This window comes from Lemur catta, chromosome 1 (assembly GCF_020740605.2).
Source record: "Lemur catta isolate mLemCat1 chromosome 1, mLemCat1.pri, whole genome shotgun sequence".
Taxonomy (NCBI): domain Eukaryota; kingdom Metazoa; phylum Chordata; class Mammalia; order Primates; family Lemuridae; genus Lemur; species Lemur catta.
The window spans coordinates 85,975,257-85,996,975 of record NC_059128.1 but is presented as its reverse complement, the minus strand read 5'-3'; the positions used below and the strand labels follow the sequence as shown (position 1 = coordinate 85,996,975).

Sequence of the window (21,719 nt, the reverse complement as noted above, 5' to 3'; positions counted from 1 at the left end):
CTGGAGCCTAGCAATCCAACCACAGACAACTTAACTTTAAGATCCAGAAAGGATTTGTGACAGTAACAAAGATGCAAATTCAATTCCCTGAATTTGCCATTATTGCTTGAGGGATATTATTCTAAATGTAAATTACCAAATAACTTGATATTAGGTATAAACTATAATATAGTTAGAAAGTGACTTTCTGTCCATGAAAGTGTATTTTAGAAACAAATTTGGCATATATTTAAAATTCCTACAATTTCTAGCTAAAAAGCAAAAGTATCTTTCTCAGGTGGCAAGGTGATTCCAATGTCTTCAGAAATTCTGGAGAAAGCCCTTCTGTAGTAAAGACTGTGGGGTGGAAAAAATGAACAACAGAAACTGATAGTGTCAAAACTGGAAGATAATGTACAGGTGGCAAAATGCCTCAGAGAAGTCTCGGTAGGGTTTATGTATTAACATTAGCTGAGAAGGTCAATAGAAATGAAAGTGCCTAGAGCACTGGGAAATAGATATTATCATAACAAAAGTGTCTGATATTCAAAAACACAGGTTTGCCCTAAATCAGCGAAGACATCAAAGTACATCCTCCTCTCCACTGACCTCCCCCTCACCCCCTCCCACACACACTTAGTACAGTTTGTCTTTGAAAGGGGAATCACTGCAGTTATCATCAGTTTGCAATGACCCATAGACTCTTAAGCAACTAGTTCTGTGCAACACATATTTCACTGCTTCATATTTAAAGACTGGCAGCCATAAAAAGGTATTATACGACCTAGGAAGGAAAATAGTTTACTTTGTTAATAATAAACACATGAAAAGTGATTTTTCTAGGCTTATCTAACATGGTAGCCTCGTATTTCACCTAGGCATGGATTTATCCAAGCACATGGTGATGACAGTCTCTGGGAAAAGTTTCTAAATCTCTTTAATGGAAGTCTAACAGTGAATTATTGAACGCTAGGAAATAAACCCATACCTACTTATCTACCTTCAAAGCTAAATCCATAATTCCACTGAAATGACTTTCTCAACAAAAGACAACTTTGTAAATGAAAGTTTCAAATATTCTTTTAGGTTCTCTTTTAGCAGTTTATTTATCAGTTTTAAAAACAATCATTTAATGGATTCAGTAAAATTGCTGTTGTGTCACTGCTATAGTGTTTCATTTATAGATATTATAACCTTCTCCATGTAAGATGTCAACATAGAAGAAATATACGTTTTTCACTCTCCACTAAGGAATGTAAACTTAACACTTTGTTCATCTTCTAAATCACTCCTCTAGTTCCAAGAATTGCCTGTAGTTACTTACCATATGTTGACATTGTTATTATAATAATGTGTGGAATTTTGAAACAACTGATTTCCTCATTTTGTTTACGGCCTCATTGAGTGCTTCAGATCACTACCATTTGGCAAAAATGAGATTTTAATTTTCAAATGACAGGATGGTGATTTACTTTATAGTATACATAAATGCTAATTTAAATCTCATTTACCTCTATTCCATTTAGTCTTGTAAATCACAAGAAAGTAAGACAAACAATTAAAAGTCAGGGTCCTAGAGCTTTGGTATTAACTCTTTGTGTTAACACAACATTAAAAATCTACAAGATGTTTTGTATATATTAAAATCATTTTCTCGTTTCTCCTCCAGAAAAGCTCATTTAATTTAAATACATGTACTTTTAATTTATTACCCATTTTACCCACTTTTATGAAAATTAAGTATTGAAGGGTAAAAGACAGGAAGATTATTTTCTAAAAAGCATTAAATGTATTTTTAATTCTAAAATGATATAAACTTACATTCTTAGCTTCTTAAAGAAACGCAAAGTATTTTTAAAATTTTACCTTTTTATGTGTTATGCACCCACCTCTTTCATTTCTCTCTCTAAAAGCCTAACAAGGAAAATTGATTTTAAGCTTTGTCATCTCAGCCTAGATACTAAAGGCAGCCAACATTATTACTGTTGCATTATCTGTCTTTCTCTGTATTATACAAGTATATCCATGATGTAATTGCAGAAGTTCGGGTTCACTCATGCTGTTGGATCAAAGGGATTTTTTAGACTGCCTCCTCCAGCACCATAGAACAGTTGTAAAACAGAACCAGGCACATAGTGTAAACAATTCATCTCTTGAAAGTAAATCTGCAGGATTTTCATGTTGAAGGACTGATCAAGAGCTAGAAATGCAAAACCACTGGTAAAGCTCAATGTGCTCCAGATTGGATGCTGAGCTGGAAAAACACTTGAGTGACACAATACTAGTCAATGACATCTTGGCTTTTAACCCTTTCCTAGAAGCCTCAACTTTTGTTCTCTGTTGGGCCCTAATTTTTTCCTCCAGAATTCCAAGGAATTAGGGAATATTATCCCAGCCTTTCATCCCAAGCTTGTTTGTCCCTATGCAGGTAATTTCCCCAAAAGTTGACTGGAAACTAAGCAATCATTTATCATTCTGCATTCAAAATACAGCAAGGACTGAGAAGTCTGTGATCTTCAGTAGGATTACAAACACAGGACAGCTGAGCTTCTACAAATGCATCCACTACACTAAGAGACCACCACGGTTGTGATTCAAAGTGCAAAACGAAAAGAAGCAACAAGAAAAGAGACACAAAATCACATGCAGATGAAGCAGCGAATACAGAGGGGAAAGGAAACATACCTGAGGGATTCTCCTTTAAAAAAAAAAAATGTACACGCCAGCTGGGTTGTTCCTCCTCTCCTTTAGGAGTGTATGTGTTTTCCTTTCAGGAATACCGCTTGCAATCGTGTTTCTAGTCTCGTTTCCTTTCTTCAGCCACAAATAGTTAGAGCAGGAGCAGAGGCTGCGTCCCAGGGATCCGACTCATGTGCAATCAGGCATACCTTGGTCTGCAACGGTGTCTGTTCTGCTCTTGTCAATTCTATTGCGCTCCCGGGGCAGTCTCCAAAGCAATTCTACAACTTAGCTGCTGGCAAGAAACTGCCTTGCCCTCTTCTCATTGGCACATTTCTTCGGCAGCTCATTTCTCGACCCTTTCTCTAAGAAAGCAAAATGGGATCTCTCTCCCGTGCGTTGATGAGCGCCCAGGCTCATCAGCAATTGAGGGTGAGGAGCTGCTGCGCTGAGTGCGTGCTGGGAACTTTACACCTCGCCGGCCGCGGCCGGGGCTTTTCTGAATGCAGCAGCACCGGCTCCGTGATGCCCCAGCCTCCTCCACTGAGAGCCGCTCGGCTCCCTCTCCTGCCGCGGTGGCTGCACAGAGCAGCTTCGCGCGGGTGAGCCTCAGCCCGTGCTCGCAGGAGATGCGCTGGGGACACTGCCAGGTGTGGCAGTCACCGCCGCACTGACAACTAACTGTGTGGGGCACAGCTTCATCCTCGCTGGGGAGACGCCTGGATGCCAGAGCTTCCTCAGCCTAATCTTCCCCTCATCACTGGATGACGACCCAGAGACACTCAGAGCCAATTCTGCTAGCTCTGTTAGCAGAATAACGTGGATGAAACGAAACTATCCATGATATTTAATAATTACTGTTTTAGATATAGTTGGCTGTGCTTGGAATCATGAAAAGTACACTGCACACACTCTAATTCCCACTTAGCCACCTAGAAGTAGCTAATAGGATTCCTTATTTAGATGGAGGAGATGCTGACATCTCATCCCAATCGGTTTTGCCTCTTCTGTTATCGTTGTGGAAACCATTTGAAGGTGATTTCTCAATAATACGAACTAAAGATGCATATACAAATCAAAGTGGGAAGTGGTGAAAAACTTACAGTGCTACAAAACGTTTTTCTTCTCCCTTGGGAATAATGTCTTCCTATTTGATGTTAACATTTTAAAAATCTGGCTGGGAATTGAATGGGCTTGCTTTCTTTTTTAGTTTTGCTGAGTAGAGGAGGTGGGGGGAGTAACAGCTCCCACTTTCCATCAATAAAGCTTTCTCAATCCTCTAATCCTCCTGTTGAAACAAATAAAAGAAGTACCAAATCTTAAAATAGAGCCTTAAAGAAGCTCAAGTCCTAGAATAATTTGGAGATTTTAAGCTGCATCTGCTCTACCAGCTTACTTATTTTACTTTTCTTTCCATTTTAGAAAATGGGAGGATGTTTTCAGAACTGTAGAACAGTCAACTAGTAGCTAAGATTAAACAGTACAAGCAGCCTATACACAGATTCATATGGCATCTTTTAGTACATGTAAGGGTGAATATGCCATGGCTAACATTAGAATTGACTCTACCTAAATATTTAATAAAAGTTGCCAGCAAAATGAACAGTCAAGCCTGATATAACATTTCTTGGCAAAATTTGTGGCAAAACATATTTCGCCTACCATATGTGACAACCAATAAATAACCTCTCCATGAATTCTTTTAAAACTTGTCCTCAAATTAGACACAATATATATGGCAGATACTGGCAGTTGAGAGCCCTCCTCATTCACAGTTCCCAGCCCCACCTTTAGTTCATAGGAGCGCAGCTTCCCGTACCTGCTGCTTAAGTGCCTGTTAATGGACTTGAGCAGCTGCTCAAGGTCTAAATCTGCACCAGGGGCAAACACTGGGGCAGATGCAGATCCCTGCCTTCAGTCGTCCCTGGAGTGGCACCTATTCACAGAGCCTTTTATTTTCGGCTGTGCAATAACCAGACCAAAATGCTGAAGAGCCCCAAGTACCCAGCATAAAGTAAAGGGTATAAGCCCTCAGTAAATTAGGATATAAATGTCAGTGTTTTAAATGTTTAAACCTATAGAAGGAAACATACAGGATCCTAACTATGAGTGGTCTGCAAAATATGTATGTAATACAATGAAAAGAGTCATAAAAATATTGCCCTAATTCAAATACTCTTATAGAGGAAATAAATAACACCAGGGGTGGTGATCATCAGTCTTTGCTGGTAAGAAGAAATAACGTTTTATGAATGCCCCAATGCCAGTATGTTTATTCTAATGAATGCACTACTAAGCTCTAATGATCAGGATTCTGCTCATATATTTCAAAATGGAAATTGTTTACATCTCTGAAAGTGGCAGGAATCATGTATCTGAGGGACACCGGCTGCTAATAAAATATGTTACTGTTAGAGAGAATGACAGAGCTTTATGACTTTATTGACCTGCAGGGACACCAAAATCCCTCACAGAACTTGCTTGGCTTTTGATGGGTAGTTTTCACCTGCTGAGTACCTGATTTGAATAATGTATAATTACAGTGATATGAATACAACAATATGTTAGAGTCCTACACATTCTTATTGACAAGATGCATTCTATTTCAGCAGAGAGCTTTTCAAACTCTTGGATTAGTAACATTAAACACCACAAAACAGAATATGTGTAATTTCTACTTTACATACTTGCCACTCCACAGATACATGCCCCAAAACTTACTCACAGATTGATTAAACAAGATCATTTTTCCTTCAAATCCTTCAGCAAGACTAAAACTTCTAGGGTACCATGCCCCTCTCATATCCTAAGACTGGACCAGATCATTTGTCTCATTTAGGTTCAGGTGGAAGAAAAGCAAGGCACCTGGGTGACTGGTTGTTTTTTAGTAAGTAGTGAAGCTTGACTAAACCAAAGGACCAAGTAAAAGGTCATTCTTACAGAGTTCTGTTACTGTGTACCTGCATTCAAGCAATAGAGAAATTCTTGGAAAAGCATAAAACTCTATGTACATTGAATTATATGTTCAGTTTTCTAGAAGACCTCACTCTTTATTTGGGGGAAATGATAACCAGTCATTGGACCTCACTATTAAAATAAATCAATAAATAATAAAACCTCTCACCAATAATTGGCTTTCTGTATCCATGCAAATGAATCATCAAAATAAATTAATGGTCAAGATAATTAAGGACAAAAGCATGATTATACCTAAAAAAGCAAGTTAGTGTTTCTAGCTTTATATAAGTAAATAATGTATAAGGGAACAAATATTTGGGAATAAACCATCTAATGCAATTTGGAAAGATGTGCTTAACATAGATTACATGATAGTAAAATACACATTGAGTTCAATTTTTAAATTAAAGCTTTTCATTAAATTATGGGTCATTTAAAGATTGCACCTTTGAGCAGAATTGACAGGGTGTCACCCAGAGACAGGTCCTAGGAGGCACTGCAGCTTCCTTTGCCTATTCTCTCTCCGTTTGCTGACTCTGGGTGGAGTTGCCATGTCATGAGGACACTCAAGCAGCCTAGGGGGAAGCCCACATGGCAGGTAACTAAGGACTCCTGCCAACAGCCAGACAGGAACTGAGACATCCTGCCAACAGTCATGCGCATGAGCCATTTTGGAGGCTGACACTCTAGCCATGTTCAAGCTTTCAAATAACTACAGTCACTGCTGGCTGCTGAATGAAACTGCATGAGAAACCTGAAGGCAGAAAAACCCAGCTAAGCTAGTCTCCAATTTCTGACCCACAGAAACTGTGAGATAACAAATGGTCACTGTTTAAGCTAAAAACAACAACAAAAAAGATCTTTCAAATTTCCAAATGAGGAATTAGATCGACTATTTTTTAACTCTGAGATTTAATTATAACTAAATGATTTAAGAAGTAAGATTTCAGGCTCAAAAAATTTCATCACAAGATGAGTATGCCATACTTCCCTAATCAGTATTGGCAGTGCTCATCTCTGTGCCTTCATTCTTAGCACTTTTATAACTCTCTATTGCAGCACTGGGGTTGTTTTTATATTGTTATTAATTTTTTCAGAGACAGGGTCTTTTCTCTGTTGCCCAGGCTAGACTGCAACAATGCAATCATAGCTCACTACAACCTACAACTCCTAGGCTCAAGTGATCCCCCTGTCTCAGTTTCCTGAGTAGATGGGACTACAGGCATGCGCCACCACATCCAGCTAATTTTTCTTATTTTTTTGTAAAGACAAGGTCTCACTATGTTGCCCAGGCTGGTCTTGAACTTCTGGCCTCAAGCCTCCAAAAATGCTGGTATTATAGGTGTGAGCCACTGTGCCTGGCCAGCACTGGTTTATTATAAAGTATGGTAACTACTAATTCACTCATCTGCTTGCCTTTCTTTGTTAGACTATGAGCTCTTTGAGGGCAAAACCATGGTTTATGGTTTATCTTTAGATCACCAATGCCCAACCTAAGGCCAGACTCATTAAAGGTACGTTGAATGAGTCAGTAATAGTGTGCTCAGTTAGTAAAGCACAGAGTTAACGAGGCTAAGGACATGGGTTGAGTCCCTGTGTAGCCAATTAGCTTTGTTCTATTTCTTAGTCCAAATGGCGCCCTTAGTTCTCACCAGCTGTCTCAGAAATTTATGCCAGAACAAACCTTCTAACTATATATTCCAACAGTAATGAGTCGGTGACACGATAATAATGTCTAATATTTAACACCCTTACAAGTGTTATTACATATATTTTCTTACTTGATACTTACCTTTAAAAACCTGCAAAACATTATAGTAGTATTGTTATTGTTCTCATACTATAATGATGAAACAGAGACTTAGAAAGGCTTGCATGACTTGTCTAACTGTGCAGAACTAGTAAGTGGTTGACACTGGAGTGAAAATAAGGCAGTGAACTATATTAAAACTGGTTCCACCACAAAGCAGACAGATATTTATTTAAACTAACATTGGAATAAATGGCACAACCTTGTAAGGTTTCTAAAAAGTTTTTAATAATTAAAGAGAGTTAATTATTCAAGCAGACACTCTTAGAATATTTCTGCTTGGGTAATGATCATTAGATGTTGAATGCTGTCTTATGTGACAGCATCTATACTTTTATTCTGTTGTTCATTTTTTTTGTTTCCTGCAGTAAATTTAGTGTCAGCACTGTACTTCAGCAATTCATCACATGAAGGTGTTTTTAAAGACACTCTATATTTTTAAAAAGACACAGCATTTGGACAACATCAAGTAAAAATATTTCCATTTTCTTATTTTTTTTTTTTACTTTTGTTGATTCAGGGAATTATGATTTAGTGATATGGTACAGTGTTAAAGAGCTCAGACTTCAGAATCAGGGTGGCTAGTTTCCAGTTTTGGGTCTAGCAAGTACCAGCCTTCTGACTTTGATCGAGTTTCTTAACCTCTCTAAGCTCAGTTACTTTATCTGTGAAATGGGTACAAAAATAATTCCTATTTATACTCTTTCTAATGAATCTAATGAGATGAATCATGTAAAGCAATTTAGTATGTACTTGTCATGTAGTAAGTACTCAACAAGTATTAGCTAGTAATAATTAATACATTAATATTAAACTCCTTGCCAAGTATCATTGTCATTATTTTCTACTGTTACTAATCTACCTTCCATTCATAGTAGTGAAGTTTTAAGAGTAACTTTTTTAATTTTTAATAAGTCTTAGACCACCAAAGGGCCTATCTTTGATTTATAGCTCTGCTGCTTTCTACCATATGGCCTGATACTCTTCATATAACCTCCCTAAGACTCAGTTTCCTATGTTTGTACGTACTACGTGCTCAATATGCGTTTTTCTTTTGTCCTTTTCTATTCTTTATAGATTTCCAAATGCAAATTTCAATTTGGTTTGGCCAAAATGAAAACTATAGTCTTAATAATTTATATTTGCTCACCAAATGTCTTATGCCCACTAGACATTTTCACATGCTTGTCAGTAAAGTTTACGTATAAATTGAGCTAGCCTGTTCAATATTAGTAGAAATAAATGTCTTATTTAAAATACTTATGTACACAGAGGTAAATAAATAACTCTTGGGTTTTTCTTTCTTCCCCAATGACTTCTTTTTTGTGAAGACTAAGGAGTGAAATTGTAAATAACATCACATGCCCAGTAGTTCAGGAGTTTTTCGATATGTGCTGATGATTCCAAGAACAGTGAAAATGACCTCAATAGCAGCTCTCTGATGAATGGGTGAGAATCATTATTGACTACAAACTACGTAGAATCAAAATCTGTGGAGATAATGTTCTTTAACAGGTTTCTAATAACTGTATTTGGTACTAAAGAGATGTTAACTGTCCAGTTTCTGTTTATACACATGCCTCATACTGAAAGTCCTTTCTACCTAACTTAACTACCCAGAATGTGTACAAACCATGAAGTCAATCAAGAACATCTTTCTTTGAAAGTTTTAAATATTTGTATCAAAAATAGATCCATTTAGAGCATTTTATTTAATATGTTTGGACACAATATCCTTTCTCTTCATAGCACTTCATATTCTGTTCAGTTTCCTGGTTGTTGTCTCCAGAGAGCACACCCACATACTCTGCACAGCCTGGGAGGAAAAAAGCAAAAACAAACCTTGCTTCCTGGTTTAGATCCAGGGAGAAAGCAGCTCTTACAACTGTCAGAAAGGGTTGACTCCAGGTCAACTGTGAACTAAGCGATGTTTTTTCTTGAGAACGTTTCACTTTCCAAGTCTTTACCCTTTTTCATTTCTCCCTCAGCAACTCTTTGGTTACTTTGGCTCTCTCTGTTGAGAAAAGGCTCTGTAAGTAATGAAAGCTATATTGCAAATTAATAAAGGATGTCACATGGGAGGAAGAAGAAGTCAAGGCAATGAACCTGGAGTCTTTTCAGAATAATTCTGACATCACAGCACTTGAGTGCATTGGTAATTTTGATTTATGGGCCCTCTATAAAATGAGGGCAAATGAAGTGTGGCTACCCATTCATGTGTACATGTGTTGTAAGGATCAAATGAGTTAAAAAAAATACACAGTGTTTGACAGTATTAGCTGCGTTATCATCATTGTCGGTTTTGTAATGGGTGCTAGAGGAAGAGATGCTCTACTTCTGCAAGTGGTGGGAGGGAGCAATGTCTGATAGCATCATAATAAGAATTAAAAAAGAGATAATAAAGTCTGCCTCATATACATGAAGTTTTTCAGTTTTTAAAATATATTCCTTGAAAGACGGTCAGTGTATTTTTAAGAATTCCAGAAAGATCTTTTGGTTTAAAATACTGCCTTCCTTTAACACTGAAATTCCAACAGTTAGTATAGACTTTTTTGGATTAATGGATCATACTATATTAAATTAAAAATACTACTGCCTGCAAATATTTTCTCTCACTCTGTAGGTTAACTATTCATTGTATTGGTTGTTTCCTTTGTTGTCAGAAGTTTCTAAGTTTGATGTCCTGTTTGTCTATTTCTGTTTCTGTTGCCTGTGCTTTTAGTATCATATCCAAGAAATCATTGCCAAATCCAATGTCTTGAAGTTTTCCCTTATGTTTTCTTCTATGAGTTTCATAGTTTTACATTTTATGTTGAGGACTTTAATCAATTTTGAGTTAATTTTTGTACATGGTTTAAGGTAAGGGTCTAATTTCACTCTTTTACATGTGCATATCCAGTTTTCCCAGCACTATTTGTTGAAGAGACAGTTATTTCTCCATTATGTGTTTTTGTCAAACCATTTGCTCATATGCATGAGTTTTTATTTCTGGGCTCTCTGTTCTATTCCATTGGTCTATATGTCTTTATCCATCCAATAAAGTGTTAATATCTAGAAAATAAAAGGAACTTCTACAACTCAACAACAAAAACAAATAACCCAATTTTTAAAATGGGCAAAGGACTTGAATAGATGTTTCTCCAAAGAAGATATACAAATGGCCAATAAGAATATGAAATTATGCTCAACATCACTAATCATTAGGGAAATGTAAGTCAAAACCACAAGATATCACTTCATACCCATTAGGAAGGTCATTATAAAACACACACAGAGAGAGAGAGAGTGAGAGAGAAGGTAACAAGTGTTAACAAGGATGTGGAGAAATTGGAACCCTTGTGCATTGTTGGTGGAAATGAAAAATGGTGCATCTACTGTTTAAAAAAAAACAACAGAGAAGTTTTTCAAAAAATAAAAAATTGAATTACCATTAGATCCAGCCATCCCATTTCTGGCTATATATCCACAAGAATTAAAAGTAGGATATCAAAGACATACTTGCACAACCACATTCACTGTAGCATTATTCACAACAGTCAAGAGTTAGAAGCAACCCAAAGGCCCATCAATGCAAGAATGGATAAAGAAAATGTAGTATATGTGAGGGGTCTTCAAAAAGTTCGTGGAAAATATGTATTATGAAAAACCTATGCATGGATTTCAAATTTTTTTGCCCCAAAATAAACTTATACTAACTTGTTATAACACGTCTGAACAGGGTCCAGTTTGGGACACTAAAATGGATAAGACATTAGAGTTTGATAAAAACCCTATCAGTGCAACATGAATTCTGCTAAAACTGAAGCAAGAACAAACATCAAATTTATGATGAAGCTTGGGTGGAAGAATGGTGAAATCACTGATGTTTTATGAAAAGTTTATTAGGACAATGCCCCAAAGAAGTCAGCAGGTTACAAATCAATAACTCATTTTAAGAAGGTGTAAGACAAGATGAAGCCTGCAGCAGCAGACCATCCACATGAATTTTTGAGGAAAACATTCATCTTGTTCATGCCCTAATTGAAGAGGACCAACAATGAACAGCAGTAATAATAGCCAACACCACAGACATCTCAATTGGCTCATCTTACACAATTCTGAATGAAAAATTATAGATGACCAACTTTCCACTCGATGGGTGCCAAAACCATTGTGCCCAGATCAGCTGCAGAAAAGAGCAGAGCTTTCAATGGAAATTTTAAACAAATGGGATCAAGTGCATCGTTCAAGAACAATTGTAACCAGAGATGAAACATGGCTTTACCAGCAAAACCCTGAAGATGAAACACAATTAAAGCAATGGCTACTAACAGGTGGAAGTCAGCCAGTCAAAGAAAAAACAGAATGGTCGAGAGCAAAGGTCATGGGAGCAGTTTTTTTTTTTTTTTGGATGCCCAAGGCCTTTCGCTTGTTGACTTTCTGAAGAGCCAAAGAATAATAACATCTACTTATTATGAGAGTGTTTTGAGAAAATTAGCCAAAGCTTTAACAGAAAAATGCCTGGGAAGCACAATTTTGTGAGCGTTTCAATGGGAAATTATTAGGCATTTATATTACAGTCCTAATATAGCTCCTTCTGATTTCTTTTTGTGTCCTAATATGGAAAAAAAAACTTTAAGGGGCACCCATAAAAGACACCCATTTTTCTTCAGTTAATAATGTAAAAATTACTGCATTGACATGGTTAAATTCTGAGGACTGTCAGTTCTTTAGGGGTCGACAAAATGGCTGGTATCACCATCCACAGAAGTGTCTTGAACTTGATCGATCTTGTGTTGAGAAATAAAGTTTGTGTCTTTCATTTTTATACTTTAATTTCATTTTTGCACAACCTTTTCGAAGTCTTATATTAGTGAGCCTTAAAAAGAAGGGAAGTCCCGTCACAACCTACAACATGAATGAACTATGAGGATGTTATGCTCAGTGAATGAGCCAGTTAATAAATAAATAAACAAACAAACTAACATAGTCTGTGATTCTATACTTATATGAGGTATCTAAAGTAGTAAGCTCATAGAAACCAAAAGTAGAATAGTAGTTGTCAAGAGAGAGGGAAACAGGAAAATAGGGAGTTTTTGTGCAATAGGTATAGAGTTTAATTTTTAAATGATGAAAACTTCTAGAGATCCATATAAATATAATAACAGCAATATGAATATACTTAACACTACTTAACTGTGCACTTAATGTTCAGGATGGTAAATTTTATGCTACGTATTTTTATAACAAGTTTTTAAACTGCCATGAAGGATGTATCGTGCTATGTATTAACATTTAAAAAAGAGTTTAGAGGATAGAATGCTGAAACTATCTCCCTCTTGAGCATTTTACAAGCATGACCAGGAGCTGCCCTGGGGTACCCCATCTTTCTCAAATACTCTCCCTCCCTGCTCTTGTCTCTGAGGCATATTTCCACCAGTCAAGTCTCTTTCTCTGGCTCTCTTCTTTATCAACTTGCCATCACTTTCCCCTGGCTGTGCCTTCTGCTATCTGTGAGTCTGAGATCTCTGGAACCCCCGAGTTCCTGGAATGCAAAGGCAACCCAGGTATTTGGAATGCAATTATTCTCTTTATCCTATAAAGCAGAGGTTTCAAACACAAGTACTTTAATGACCAGCAAGGTTATGTCAAAACATTATGGCAGTGAGTGTGGTAAAAAGCAGAGAGCTAGGAATTATAGGCAACTACAGAGTACATGCCCTCTCTAAAGGGAGAGCTGCCTAATTAATAAGAGGAGCACCAGACAATGAAATCTGCTGTTTTTTAAAATAGGGAAGATATTTGGAACTTTGTGTAAATCCTTACAATATTTCAAACAATCTCCATGGAAAAAAAATCTGGAAGATCTTTCCAGTTTGCTGGCCATGAGCTTTTGATTCTTGCTATAAAGCTTGAAGAGACAAGGAATTTAGATCCTCTCCCAAACTCAAATTATACACAAAAGGAACACCGACTCCTCTTTTCTCATAGACAGATCCAAACACAGAGACCCTGGGCCTTAGGATCTTTCTTTAGTCCAACACCTTTGCTGGTACTTCTTTTCCTAAACTCCTCCCATGAAGTTTCAGTGCTTATTTATTTTGTCACGCAATATCAGGATGGATCTGCTTACTTCCACTGTCTTCTTCCTGGTCCTGTTAAGTGCTTGATATTTGTTTCTGCTGTTCTTACTGGTATCTCACTCTTAGCTTGATAGAAGCCTTTCAATGGTGAGTCCCCTGCCTAATTCCCTAAGAACAACTGTGAACTGAATTTTAAAATGCATTTAAAAACCATTTCTCACAGGAACCATCTGAATCCACACGGGTTGCCTAGGGAAATGAGTGTCTTTAATACTGCATAATACAATCTCTTATCTCCTCTCTAAATGATCCCTCTGATATGCAGTGAATGGGGCCACCTTCCTTTCCACCACCAAGATACAAAGACATTTTTCCTCTTAGGATCAATACCCAAGTCTCCAAAGCTGTGAGAATAATACCATTTTACCATCAGAGATGTTTTCCATTTTGCACAGGTGAATGTACAGGTTCAATTCCAAGTATGTCAATTGTTTCTTTTAGTTTTTTCAAGATAAATATGCAAAATACTAATATTTTGAGATATATAGATTATAGCAAAAATGAAGCTATTTGACAACAATGACTTTACAGGATCTATAGTTCTTTTAAACAATGTATCATAATCGATACTGTTTCATATTTTACTATTTACATGAAACCACCAAACCAATTTCAACGAACTGGCTTATGCTGAATGTAGCTATTTATATCCACGAAAGGCAAATACTTCCTTAAAGCAAAAGAGCTCAATATAATTTAGGTTTCTCTTTCTCTCCTGTGCCCACCTTAATCTGCATGATGAGCTATCCTTTAAGAGTAGCTCAAAGTAACAACTCTTTAAACTAGACAGAATAACGAGCGTATCAAAACGAAAAAAGCCCCACAGACAACAAATAATAGTAGTTGACAAGAAGATAGTTTTATGAACCCAAAATATAAGCAGGTGGGGACAAACAAAGCTATAAAATCTTCCTGGTATCAGCGTTTGTAGGAGAGAAAACAGAGAAAAGCAACAAGGAAACTGAAAGACTTGACAACAGGCAAACCCCCAAATAAACAAAGGTACTCACTGGAAAACACAGTGGGCCATTCAAGAACAGTGGCATCATATTTTAACTCAGGCTGATTTGCAAAAAAATGTGTATTCTTAAAAACTAACTTTATGAGAAGTGAGGAGTAGAAAACGAGCACATCCAAATCCCATATGAAGTTGTTACCCTCCAAAAAATGAGCATATGAATATAATATCCCTTCAGAAAATGAAAATGTGACATAAAGACAAGCCCACAAAACTGATGAAGTATATTTCAAATAAGGTTTAAAATTTTGGAAAAAAATAATGCAAGATATGAAAGAGTAACGTAAATTAGAATTAGAAAAACTAGAAATAAGGTTACAGAACTCAGGAAAGAATTAGAAATAAAAGTGAAATTATTTGAGAAATGAAAGAATGCAGTTTATAAACACAACTGATATTACCTTAGGAAAAATATAAGTAAAAGGAGTAAAAGTTTTAAGTAAAATGTACAAAGAATTCAAGATAAAATGACAACTATAGAAGCTAGAAAAGAAAATTTAAACTATATATAACTTGAACCCCCAAAGGAAAAAATGTAATAAAAGCTTTTTAATTTAAATGAAGCTTACTATAATTTAAAACAAAAAATATATATTTGAGATGTTAGTTTGAGAGGACATGCTGCATACCTGGAAAAACTCATTATATAAAGAGCAAGGCCAGGATATATTCTGGTGAATTATTTGAACACCCAGACAAAAAAACTAAGTCATTCATAAAGCAAAAAAAAAAAGTCACATTGTCTTCAGACTTGTGGCAAATTTTATGCCAGATGGCAATGGAATAACAAAATTAAGGTACTTTAGGAAAGAAAATATGAGGCATGAATTTAATATTCAAACAAACTGACTTTCAAGGATAAAATGTGCAACCTGCATAAACATAAAAACTTAAGGAATATTATTCTTGTGATAGCTCCTGGAGGAATACACTATAAAAAGTTTCAGATAATCAAAACAAATAGGAACATGTTGGCATAAAAAAAAAAAACTGGTGGGGCTGAGCATTGATAGTTATTAACATCACAAAAAGAGAGACAGCCAGGTATCATGTGCCTTCTTATGGAAAAACATGCAACCGCCTATAAAAATAGTCCTGCCAAAGAAAACTGAACTGAGTCTAATTAAGCCAGTGGATTCAAATACTAATTTATAGAAAATATAAATAATAGAAGAACATGTTAACTATGCTACAGTTGTATGGTCAGCAGAATCTAGGACATGGGAACATATAAAACAAGCAATTCATCAACAGTTTCTTCAATAAATAAATTTCAGAAAAAAAAAAGAAGAGAGTAAGAGATAGGGAAGGAAACCCATAGATAAAAGTGCACTTAGAAGTCATAAATAAATTCAGTATTTAGATATTCTTTGCATTCTGATTAAAGAAAAAGAATTGCTGTGAGGTAAGTAGAAATTTGAACATTCAAATGAATATTCAATGATATTAGAGAATCATTACGAATTTATGAAGCAATTATATAGAAGGCTGTGTTAAAAAAAGGGGTTCAAATATTTTAAAGACTGATACTGAAATATTTAAGGATAAAATGATATAATGTCTGAGAATTGCTTTACTATTAATGCAGGCTGGGGAGGAGAAGAGAGGGGTATAGATGAATGATTGGTCATGGGTTGAAAATCATTGAAACCAGTTGATAGGCACCTGGGGGTTCATTATAATAATCTGCTTCTTATATGTTTAAAATTTTACATAATAAAACATAGTTCAAATCATCTTATGCCTAACGATCACAATGTAAAGGAACCATATTATTTTGTGCTGTGTTGCTTGTGTGACTCTAGTCCCCCACATATTTCTACACCATTATAAATAAAAATTATTTGCGGTTTATTAGCATAATCAGAGAAGAAAATTTATAAAGTCATCAACATTACTTTCCTGCACAGTTGTATTTTCTTACCTAAAATATGTATATCTGGGGGCAGAATGTAGCCAAAACTATCTCAGCCTTAAAAACACCAGAAGTGTTGCTAAACACTGATGAGACCTGACTTTGGAGGGACCTAGTACAATATTTAACAAGCTTCACACAGATAAATCTAGATGACAACACCTCTGTTATGACAGCAATACTGTAAATGACAAATGCAACTCCACTATTGGAGAAAAAAGTCTTTTCCAAAGTGCTATCTTCACAAAAAGTGTGACCACTTAGAAACCATCTTAGCATGTAATATATGCGTATGGTTGTGGCCAACACGTGGCTTTAAGCTGTGCGACCAGTTCTGTCCAATGACACTGGCTGCTGTCAGAGCCTCTAAGTGTCAAAAGATTTAAGTTGACTTGTTGCTTGCTAAATATTCACCTGAATTTGGATGAGATGCTATTTCTAAAGCATTAAAGTTTTTTAAAAATTATGGCATTTCATATATCATGTTTAATAATGAAAACGGTCTTTTGTTTCATGTGATAGATTTCCAGCTCAGGTAAGTCATAAGGCCTGTTTTATTTAGATGTGTATTTAAATACCTCAAAAGAATACCTGAATACAACTTTAGAATTTATTTCATCTTTCTGAGATATATATATCACATGTCCTCAGAATGTAGAGAAATATGAGCTACTCAGGAATTATTTGAAGAAACACCATTTTTATCTGCTTTTCATAGACACCCATAGGGTTAGCTGTGTACAAAGAGCTGTAAAAATACAGTGTACTAAGTGTAATTCTTAGACTTAAAATCCCACTTCCACGCAGTATTCAGGATTTAGGGGGACAGATCATCCACATCAACTCTTTTCAATAAGTAGACACATGTACCTGCAAAATTGTTAATTTTCTTTCAAACCATTTCTATCAAGTCATTTGATTTAATAGCTCCCTGTATGCACAGTTCAAGATGAAAAGTAGATACAATATTTTCCGTGAGATCTCTCAGCATTCCTTCTACTCCATAAACACGCCTGTCCTTTTTGATTTTATTTCCTGAATTCATAACCCACTTTTGCTCCCCTAAATTCACATCTTTCATCTTTCAAGCTTCCAAGCTGTAACAGAACAATGAGTAAAGACCATTTCTTTCTAAACAGTTGGGCCTGTTTGTGATTTGCCAAACTTCAAATGATGTGTTCTTCCCCAAATCCTACCAGAAAGACGTTGGGTGCAAAAATAGATGCAGAAAATCCCTCTGTTCTGACACAATTGCTGGACTGCAAATTATGTTTCTGGATATAAAACCATCCAGCCTGTTTTATTTCCATTCCCAGATGCAGCACTCAATTCCCCTGACAATTTCTTCATCATTTTAGGTTTGTGAACCGTGATCTCGAGTCATTGGTTCCTCACTCTTGTAGATTCACCTCTGCTTACTGAAATATGCATCCGTCTTCGGTGAGCATCGCGTCCTTCAGTTTTGCAGACTCATCCTGTAATAAGCCCTCCCAAATCCACTCCTAGCAGGGCTGCTCTAATAGGTATGATCATTATTTCTGAGTGTCCACTGTTTCCCAGGATTTGTACTAAGAGCTAGTGATATGTAATATTTATCAGGCTTTTACCATGTGGCTGATACTTAGCTAAATCCTTTACATGTATTGTCCCATATAGGTGTCTCAACAACACAATGAAGCAGGTACCCTTTCTCATCCCTATTTTACTAATGAGGAAACTGAAGCTCAGAGAAGTCGGGAAATTTGCTTCAGGTCACACATCTTCCAGTGGTTCAAACCCAGGCAGGTTTGATTTAATTCAACACTTAGTGCATTCCATTATGTCAGGCTGTCTTCCCAAAATCTGAAAGTGTTTTTGTAACAAAAGTCTGGGTATAATTTTGGTGAACAATGAAGACAGCAGTTGGGAGTCTTCATATAACAGAGGAAATAATTAAACAATAATAATAAAATAAGGTCCCCAAAATAACTAAGTGTATGAGTGCACGTGGGGAAGACTGTGTGTTTGCCTCTATAAACCATAAAAGTAAATCTGAGCATTTCTCATGGCTAATGCTCGCCCCCTGCTGGTGCATCTAACTTGTGCTTCAAAAAGCATTCTGGGCAAGGCCAGAACCCTACTGCGGGGTCATTTAACTGTACCCTACCTTAAGTAGTTTAAAACTAGGACAGCAAAATCAGCTTTCTGACCTCTGTAAGCCAATGTAGGGTGGGGAGGAATTCAATAGAGAGAATGACACAAATATTCTCTATCATGTCTATTTTCAGGTGGGCATAACTTGCCACCTTTGATTTCTAAGCAGTCTGAATTTTATCATGTACAAAGGATGGCAGATGAACTCTTATTAGTTATTCCCATCAGGTGGTTCTGATGAGGGCAGTGGAGAAGAGAAGGCTGACATTCTAACCAAGGAAAGAATTAATTAGAGCAGAGGCTCACCTCTGTGATTCTATTTTATGTCTGAAGGGTAAAGTCACTAAAAACCTTGGCATTTGCTCCATTCTAGTCCTCCCTTCTCTTTAATAATGCAGTATTCTTTTATGCAGCCAGGTACCTGATGAATGCTGCAACACTTAAATGGAATAGTCAGCATCTTATAGGTCTGTCTGCTTCTTGAGGCAGATGACTGTCACTAAGCTTGGTATAGTGCACATGGCAGCTAAGGGAATCATATTTTCCCAGACACGATTACACAATCAAGCATGTGTTTTGCAAAAAACCAGGGTAGGCCTGGAATGTAATGAGCACACATTCAAACACACTCATACATATACACACTTGAAAATAAAATAATCTCAAATAACATACTTGAAAGAAATCATAACTTTTTATGATGAGATAGTGAATATATCAAAATGTTAATTTATTCAAATATTACAAGTGTTTAAAAATGGTAATATCTAAAAATTGTAAGCAAATTTGTACCTTTAAATTTGTATTGTGTGTTCCATTTCTCATACAATGATTTGTATATTTGTCTAATTTCCTCATTAAAGTTGTTAGTGCAGAAAATTATATTCCTTATACCAGCAAAATGCTTAGCAGTGTCAGATATTAAGTAGATGCTAGAGTTTTTTCTAAAAAAATACAAGGAGGGATCTAGGATTATAATTGTCATCAATGTCAGCCATTAAAAATAATACAATCTGATAGTATACAAGCCTCAAATGTCATAAGTTCTTTGAAGGAGATAGGGAGGATCTATCTATCTCTAGGAGAAAACTTATAACTCACACCTAAAATTTGGTAATGTTAATATGAGCAGAAGTGAAGAAATGAAGAAAGGCACTAAAAGTAATAAACAAAAATAAATGAAGAGTAGAAAAAGGGTTGGTAATCTCTATACCTTCTTTCCCCTAAATTTTTGACACTGTGAGGTTAGTTTTTAGGTTCCTCATTGTGATGCACCATTTGAAATATCGTATGTATTTGTATAGGGTGAATTATCTCATATGTGTGTAGTGAATAGGAAATTAGTTACAAGGCTTTCAGGAATGCCTATTTTGTTATAGTAGTAATATTTCCCAATAATAAAACTACCTTTTACGGTAGGCACTTACATATATTAACCAATGTAGTATCTTCCCAGCAATCTCATTTTTTTTTTCTGCTTCACTGTTAGGGAAATGAAGGCTCAAAGATATCACACTATAACAAAATCAGGATTCAGTTTCTAAACTCTTAACCACTGTGTGCAGCTCTTTCTGATTGTAAACCTGTTCTTAACCACTGTGCTCTACGTCCCCAAAGCCCCATTGATAAAAGAACTGTAATGACAATTTATACATTCATCTTTCATCATGAAGATGAGAGCAGCATTTTTCAGACAAAAGATCTAGAACCCCAGCTCCTATAGCCCTCTTTGCAAACAAAGCAATTTCCTGAGAGGTGAAGAAATTCAGAGAGGAGAGCTTCCACAGCACAGTCCTCTAGGCAGAGGAACAACAGCGCCAAGGTTCGGAGGACTCATGACCAGGTTTTGGGCCAGTGGGCAAGACTTGGGGGGAACACATACCTCTCCACTGGGCCATGCTCTATTATTTGGAGGGCCCCAGAGAGTTCTAGGGAATTGTTCACTCACTGTTGGCTGCAACAAAACCTCAGGGATGAAGGAAGGGATAAGGACAGGAAACCTGGGGACCACCAAAAAGTAAGCCATTACTCAAAAGGTGAATTTTGCCCATCCACACATTTTAGGTAAAAGAATACATATCTACACACGCACACAATAAACAACTTTTGAATTTTTTTATTACCTAAGAATTTACCTATCACTAAGAATAAGTTATAATACCTGTATTATATTTTTGTCTGTTATGTAATATATAAAACTAGAAAAGATACATGCGGAAAAAGTAATTTAGTATGTGTAAAGTTGAGAAGAGGGCAAGAAGTTGGCCACAAAGATGAGAGTATCTATCACATGTAACTTGATGGACAAACGTGATGTGATGTTAGGATTAATTGGAATGGATATGAAAGCATCGATTATAACAATGATAAAAATTGATCAAATTTTGCTCCACCCCCCCAAAAGCACTCTACTTTGGGATCTAAGTTGTCAGAGTGGTTAGTTACTATTGAACTAGTAATCTGGGTAATTTGCAGATCACATCCTTACTTCACATTGTATGTTTATACTATTTACAAATAAGAAGTTGTATGTTTTTTAACCATAGTTTATGTGTATATTCCAGAATATAGCTTTTAGGCCTCTTATTTCAAACGCTTTTCATTAAATAGTACACTAGTGGCCTGAAAAGGTTAATCAAATTTTGAACAAGACAAAGAATACAAAACAATCTGTCAAAGAATAGGGACATGCTGGTTCCATCCCTGTGATCTTATAAAACCCAAGCTACCTTTAGAAGAAAGAGAAAATGTGGTGGACTCCACACTTGGGGAGTCTACTTCAGAATCATAAACAGTTCTCACAACAGCCCTCCAAAGTAGGCAATACATCATTACACGTATAATGAAAAGACTTAGGTTACTTGTCTACCTGAGATGACAAGAGCAGAGTGGAGATCCAAACCTAGATGCAAATGGTTCTACTCAGATGCAAATGACTCTTTAGAAACTACAAAGAATGGGAGAAAATGGCACAACTACTGAGACAGTACACCTCCTTAGTACCTGCAGTTAGCCAGGGTAAGAGGGAGTGATCATTGTTCTCTTTAACTATATACTGTAATATTTTTAAATAGGAAAAATGATGCTTATCCAGGGAGTTCTAAA

General features: G+C 36.3%; 1 protein-coding gene and 1 pseudogene across 2 annotated transcripts in view; one reads left to right on the top strand and one right to left on the bottom strand.

Moving 5' to 3' along the window:
* The window catches only part of UNC13C (unc-13 homolog C), a 533,240-nt gene extending 530,081 nt beyond the window's left edge, over nucleotides 1-3,159 (bottom strand). For both annotated transcript variants that reach the window (XM_045555386.1, XM_045555388.1), the window contains exon 1: nucleotides 2,665-3,159. The gene's annotated coding sequence lies outside the window, so the exon portion shown is untranslated. The remainder of the gene's footprint in view (nucleotides 1-2,664) is intronic.
* The window catches only part of LOC123633970, a 47,873-nt pseudogene continuing 29,214 nt past the window's right edge, over nucleotides 3,061-21,719 (top strand).